The sequence below is a fragment of the Botryllus schlosseri genome, chromosome 9, assembly GCF_051294905.1.
Source record: "Botryllus schlosseri isolate E-star chromosome 9, Bs_hap1, whole genome shotgun sequence".
Taxonomy (NCBI): Eukaryota; Metazoa; Chordata; class Ascidiacea; order Stolidobranchia; family Styelidae; genus Botryllus; species Botryllus schlosseri.
Window position 1 is genome coordinate 701,673 of NC_137244.1, and position 7,479 is coordinate 709,151.

The 7,479-nt window shown below is 40.9% G+C and overlaps 2 protein-coding genes across 2 annotated transcripts in view; both read left to right on the plus strand.

Moving 5' to 3' along the window:
* LOC145447014 (alkaline ceramidase 2-like) overlaps positions 1-7,479 on the plus strand; it is a 454,308-nt gene that overhangs the window by 234,165 nt on the left and 212,664 nt on the right. The gene's annotated exons all lie outside the window — the stretch shown is intronic.
* LOC145447026 (uncharacterized) overlaps positions 1-7,479 on the plus strand; it is a 185,021-nt gene that overhangs the window by 42,124 nt on the left and 135,418 nt on the right. The window lies entirely within an intron of this gene.

Below are 7,479 nucleotides of genomic sequence, written 5' to 3' on the forward strand. Positions count from 1 at the left end.
CTTTGAATACGGGCTATGGGCAGGCCACTTTAAATTGTACTTTTGGGTCTCAAAAGTACAATTTAGTATAAAATAAAATTTCTGTCGAGTATAAAATAAGGATTTTTTTGTGTACCGTTTTTCGGTGTTTGTCAGATCACCGGAGTCTCTAAGAACGCATTGGCGGGTTTATCGATTCCGTTCGGGCCCTGCTGGCTCCCACAGGTGCTGCCTGGCGGTTAGGTGGGGAGACCGCAGCGGCGGGGTGCAGATGCCGCACTGCACTGGGGTTCTTCCTGCGCAGTGCTGTGTGTGGCTTTACTCGCAAGGCGGGATTGATTTCCGCTTCATTTCATTCCACGCTCAGCTCATTTTCCTCTTCCTTTGTTCATTTTTTTTCTGTTTTGTGATCTATCGCAGCTCAAATTAAATTGCCATAATAGGCTTCCAAATTTCATCTTTCTCGCTCGCTATAATCTAAACTCTAGTGAGTGAGTGAATTATCTGAACTATAGGTTGTAACTTGGCAAGGCTGATGATCCCTGCTGAACTGGACAAGACCGGAATATACTGTTGCAGTGTATATAACGGCAGTAGGTTGAATCAGTTCTTAAGGGGGGAAGGTCCACCCAGATCATCAAAATGTTTCAGACTTTTTTATGGCAGAATTACAAAGTATGAGACTGGCTCTTTCATAAAATATAATCATCTTGCATGATTTCAAGCAATAAGTAGGTTAAAATTCCATTCAAAATCTCTCATTTTCGTGAAAAATCGAGAATCCCCCCCCCCCCCCAAATTTTTTTAACTAGCTCAAAATTGTCACCAAACACCCTGTCCTTGTAATCGCCAGAGAGGTCCTGAAAGTGGTCAAGTCCCTGCAAGGCAAGAAAACTCTGGTCACCGAGCAGCACGACAAGCTGATGAAGTTGCGTGACAACCTGAAGGACTTGTGTTCAGTAACTACAGAGCATTGTGAGGAGGATGGCTTCCAGGGTGAATTAGAATACGTCAGAGTGGAATCAGTTTCTGTTTCCATGACAAATGTTCAGGAATTCATCCTCGACTTAGGACTTTTTGTGCAGGCCAAACTTGATGAAATCTTGGAGGCTAAAAGGAAAACTGTTCAAAGGGGAATCGGCCTTCTGGTTTGCACCCTACTTCATGGCGTCCGTGATCTCCTGGCAAACAACGCGGACATCAAAAACAACGAGATACCACCGACGCTCCCAAAGGAACTGGTTCAAGTTGCGTCGTTCAGCTGTCTCTGACTTGGTTCGCGAACAGTCAGGACGGCTTCGAGCAGCTGGGTGGGCCGAAGAAAAACTCGAGGATGTCGAGACGGAGCATGCTCAACTGCGGGACTTACAGAGACCATGACAATTTCCGCATTACGTTGGAGGAGGAGGGCCCTGACAGCAGCTTCAGGGACGCTTGGGGTGTCCTCGAGGGTATGAACATACACCTGCCCACCCTAAAAGACTTCTGAGGAACGCTCTCGACCGTGTTTCCAACGACGGCACCAGTGGAGGCGGATTTTTTCGCCATCGGAATTGAAAAGGATGACTACCGGGAGAGCCTGACCGATTTCTCGCTCGAAGGCTGCCTTCATGCAAAACAGTTTCAAGAGCTGCAGAAACTTGTGTGATTTTTGGTTAGATCATTAAACTTGAAACACCGGCAGGTGGAGTAACGCAAAACACGAGCTTGTTTTCATATAAAAGTCTCAGTATGGTACACTCCTATGCCAGGAAAGAGCCATTTTTCATAAAAGTATAATTTAGTATAATTTAAAATTCTGTTTGAGTATAAAATAAGCTATTTTTGCTAAATTGTACTTAAGTACCATTTATAGACCCCTGGCTATGGGCCTTTAGATGACACGGCCGTACGGCAAATGTCCTAAGAGCAACTACTTTGCTGTTTTACTTCATTTCAGAGTATAACTAAATATGGTGTCTTGTCTCTGTCTGCCGCGAACGCATGATTCTCTTTTAGGCGATAAATCGATTGGAACACCCCACACTCACACCGCAACAGCGATCACTATAATTAGATTAGATACGTATGTTAAGTTTGGTGGCTATAGGTTGTATAATAAGGTAGTAAATAAGGTGTGGATAAGAAAGTGGACTAGACCCCATAGCTGTACTATTCATCATGGGATGTACATGTAACGGCTAAATTAAAGTCCTGCAGCTGCACGTACAACGAATGAAACCTGTTATTCGTCGCTCATTGCTCTCCAGGTGGGTGCCTGATTTTGAAGACTTCGTCAAGTCTTTTCGACACCTTCCTATCTTCCCATTTTATCGCAGTCTTGTGGTGTATTGATCCGGTAAAATTGTTAATAAACTGATACTGTCAACACGATACCAATTACCAACGAACGCCACCACAAGTTCGCACAGACCTTATTGTGCAAAGGTAATAAGCGCATTGTCAATTACCGCAACGCGATTACTAATCTAGGCGTCACTGTCTGCGTTGTTCCTCAACTGAGACATCGTCGCGATTCCATATTTCCATACTGATACTACTTTTAGAAAATTCCGTGCTAGATAAGCCACCCTAAATATTGTCATACGGTCAGATAGATTGCGACCCAAGCGCAGTGAGCGTGCGATTTAACTGTGTCTAATACTATACATGTGCCTGAATGTATCCACGACAACCCTGCTGCCTGCTGTACTTCAGTTGTGTTACCCGATGCTATAACGTACGTTTGGTCGTCGCCTAGCTCAAATGATTGTGCGTTATATAGCACCAATCTAGGATCGTTGAGCTGGCTGGTTAACTCGATTGAGATCACTACCTCGTTTTCTATACGTCCTATTATCCGAGTCTACCACAGACACGGTCAAATGTAAACGCAGAATAGGACCATAATTTACTACTAAGAATGTTCACGTAATCTTCAAGGTTAGTTACAACAGCTTACCAACAGTCAACTCTCCAGGCTCCATACTTACAATCGAAATCAATCAAATACAATGTCCAGAATGATGGCCAAAACCTATACACCACAACATAAAAAAAAAATGCCCTTTGTCCATTATATCTCTATATCTTGACCTACTCTGACCTCCGAGGCTCCGACCCAGTATACTTGCACTCTTGCAATAATGCGATGCAAATGTGACGATGAGATGAAGTGACGAGGGTCAAATCTCCACAGAGGGCACTATTGACCGGTAAGGCTGAAGGCTTGTCAGAATCACTGCACCATTATCTCGTGTTACAGTTAGGGTTGGGCGAATTGGATTTCGAATATGGACGGTAGTCAGTGCCGTGCGGTGAGGGAAGGCAAGTGAGGAACTGCCTCACCTGTCACCTGGATGAGTAAAGAAAATTGTGAAAACCTTCAAGGATTAATTTCCGTCGATGTCCAAGTCCATGAATAACTAAGTTCGAATATTTTTTCCTCCAACATCACCAATTTTCATTACATACATTTCATTACATACAGCGCGAAAAGAGAGGTCGAGGCACTACCCACCAAGCCATGCAATTCATCATAAACAGCTCAGAATTCGTAATAACTGCGGTATTTCTAAAATGCTATTGTCGCACCGACTCCAAAAATCAACTATCTTAGAGCACTGGAACCCCCTCAAAATCGCATGGGAATGTGAAATTCGGCTCTATTACATACAAGGGCAGCGCAGAGAAACAAGAGCCAAGTGAGGAAGAATCGAATCTGCCTTGCTCAGTGTTCGATAACAATCGCAGCACAGTGAAACTATATATTTCGGCAACCGACGGTGTTGATGAATTGTATTGTAGCGATTGTACGTAAGATACGTAATGCGGAGCAAATATGATGTAGCTGTTATGTATTTTCCATCCATAGCTACGTTAAATCGTGATATGTGATAGCTGCTCAGTACTCAGCCTACATAGCCTGCGTTGTCGTTGTTTGAGGCATTTATGGGGTTTTCGACTGCGCTAGTCATTTACACCAGGTCGATATTCTATGTTTGATTCCAAATCTGCGAACTTGTAACACGGCCCACTTCTAGGTTTTTGTAAGTCTTCATGCCTGTATGAAACTGATTGCGAGGAGTAGCCTATAGCTGGCCTTCGTGTGAAGATGGCTAATGCGATAAGTAGGGCTAGTTTTTGTTGCACTAAAATCGCGAAAAAGTTGCGCACTTAATTTTAACAAAAATTGCAATAAAAAGTTTTTCCCCCCAAAGAGCCAAACAGCATAGTGATAACCCCTCCTCCAAAAACAGGTCAAAACACATCCCACACCCCCTAGGTCTGCAAACTTGACCCAAGGCGTTGTAGACAAACTCACTCTTGGCGACTTAAACAATCGCATGAAAAAGGTGACCCAGTGAAAATGTAATTTTCGGCGGTCTCGCCTGAAATGGGAAACTATCTCAAATTTAAACGACAGAGTTATTAAAGCGATCTATTTACGTATTGTTTGGGCACAGTCGTGCTTTGCAGGGGTAATTGAACTTATTGCTTGCTAGCCATTGTGTCATAGATAACACAGAGATGCAGCTAACACATCAGATAGCTTTTTGTTTTGCAAATCAAAGAGAACAGAAGCATATTAGAAATAGTTTATAGCCTGTTTTTCAATCATACTCATTTGGATTTTTACGCAATATTTGATAAAAGTTGCAATAGAAATTGGTATGAAAAATAGAGAAAGATTGCAAAAAGTTGCGATATAAAATCCCTCCAAACAGCTTAAAACACCATAGTACCACCGCCTGAGTATCTACGAAGCTCTAAGATATGAGTGATATATTTAGTTTTGCTAGTACAGTGTCCATTTCAATCATGTAAAAAAGGAGATTGGACGAGTAAAGGGCAACTTTAGAGATCAGAGCTTGAACAAAATATTTTTTCATGTTTTTCGTTTAATGCTTTTCGTTGAGCAATCTGTAATAAATACCTGAGTATTTCACTAAAAGAATTTAAACACGTATTGTAGAATGTAGAATTGCAACGGCTACATTGTACAGAGAAAACTCTCTCGCCTAGCCACTTCTCTTGCTGCTGCTGTTGTTGTTCACATAATTGTGTGTCTTTATCAGGTAGCCTACTTTACGCGTGCGTGTGTGAGTTACGTCCAGAGGTGGTCAGTAACGAAGTACTTCTACTTTTGCGAAGTACTCAAGTAGTTTTCCTTTACTCCTGGTACTTACTCAAGTAGATATTTTTTTCGCTACTTCTTTTTCGTAATATTTTGTGAACTACTTACTTACTTTTCGCGATTTTCAGTTCGTCAAGTAGAAGTAGTTTAATCCCCAATAAGAAAGATAGTCTAAGGAATTTCGGGGCTATTTTCACGTAGTACCAACATTTAATTTTCATAAAAGTCATGTAATACCCTGAAATTTCGTTGCGTTTCGCGCACAGTGGTGAAAGTTATGTTTTAACGAAAGTATCGATGAATATAATTTGGATATCGGGTTGCGTGGTTTCCTTCACACCGCATTGTCGCCAATATCCAATATTTCATCACAGTAGGTATGGCCCCCGTAACGTTTGAAACTACCGTTACCTATTATACCTAGCAGACCATGACTTGTCCTAATCTGGAAAGGTGGACTTTGACTTTTTTAACGTTATACCTGTTTTAGCAGACCAAAATTTAAACTTTCTGGACAAAAGACATGACATATATTTTCCGCTTTTTAGAAGTAGTATTTTTATTTTTATTTCAATTACGAGTATTATACGTTGAGAACTAATTATAGTTTCAGTTCTTTTGTCTGGAGGATATACATCTTGAAGTATGAAAGCAAGTTTAGTAATGCCTTAAATTTTCCGAGAATAAAGTTACGCACTATATGACATTTTTACGATCTGCCATATTTTTAATTAAAGTAAACTAATCGGGAAAAGTGTTAAAGCCGTATCCGACACAACTTCTCCGTATTGCTCTTCGACCTGGGCCTTACAATATGGGGAAGGGCGCAATGCCATGATATTCTCTAAAACGGGCGTTCGAGTAAACAAAAGATTAGTATCGCATTTCCATATCAGTATTCAATACTATCATTTACATCCCATGATGTGGACGACTGCTTATTTTTTCAAAAATTGACACCTCCTGGGATGCATCAGTAAGAATCAAGCTCTCTACACCTTCCGCATAGCTCCATCTGTAGCTTTTGACAGTCCATGCGAAAGAATTACGATCGTTTTCACAACTACTTACTTACTTGAGTAGATTTAAAGGCAGTCAAAATCTTTCCTCACATGCAAAAAAAAAATCGACATGCGCGAGCTATGGGGTCTCTCACAAATGTTTTTTGTTTTGGGGGGTGTAAAGTAAATTCAGATCGACATATATATTTTTCTTTGTGACCTTCAACACGAAAAAAACAGCAATCATTTTTATTGTGAAGTGTAGGGCTTGTATCAGGCTATATAATGGCACCTATTATTTTTTTCAGTACCTTCCTCGAGTGGAATTTTTTTCGATTCATGTATAAAATTCATAGGGTGGGGACCGATGATACAATAGCCAAATCAAGCAAAATAATCAAGCGTACTAATCATGAAACAAATGAAACATGCCTACGTTCAGAAAATCTTTATGCAATAATTGCATATGATGCTTTATCGCTATAACGAGGTATTTGGAAGTCACACTGTCGATTTTCGGGCAATATGTATGTACCATTGGATGTACCCTCAAATTTATAAGTTCGAGCCAAAATCGAAACGTGATTTTATGACAACATTTGAATTAATATTTATTCTATTTTGGGACGATTGCGACCAAACATTCTTCTTTGGCTTGCTGTATAGCTTAGATTATAATACTAAGCAAAAAAGGATGTCACATTTGAGTTTTTAGGGTATATGTGTCATAGGTCCCCGGGTCGTGAGCCATTGGACCCACCGGGTGGGGACCTATGATACGTTCGAGCAACAAATTTTGAACGTCCATAAATATTTTTTGGAAAGACTGATATTCATGTATATGTGCGCGATAGGTAGAGCTTGTATAAAGTGCTGAGCCAGCAAAAGATCTGCTGTTTTCGGCTGAACATTTTGGGGCCAGCAATCATTTTCCAATTTTTGATCCATCGGTACCACATCTCCCCTACTTCTACTTGAGTATATTTTTCGTCGCTTCTTCTACTTCTACTTGAGTAGCTTTCTTGACTACTCTGACCACCTCTGGTTATGTCACATTAATTTCGATCGCACACATTTCCTTGTACTTTGTGAGAATGACTTCCGCAGATATGTCATACCGCTAACGTGAGCAGCTTTGTTGTATAATGTTAGGGTTGCCATACGTCCTCGTTTACGAGGAATTGTCCTCTTTTTCGATTTTTTTGAAAGTGTCCTCGGAGGACTCCCAAATGTCCTCTTTTTTGAGATTTTGTCATCTATTTTGAGAATTCTGGTTAAATATATGGTAAAATCGACTTGGATACAGTAATTCAGTACTGAAGTATCGCTCCGCCGGATATTTCGGGAGCTGTGACGGAAAGTTGACCTTTTTTTTGGTCAACC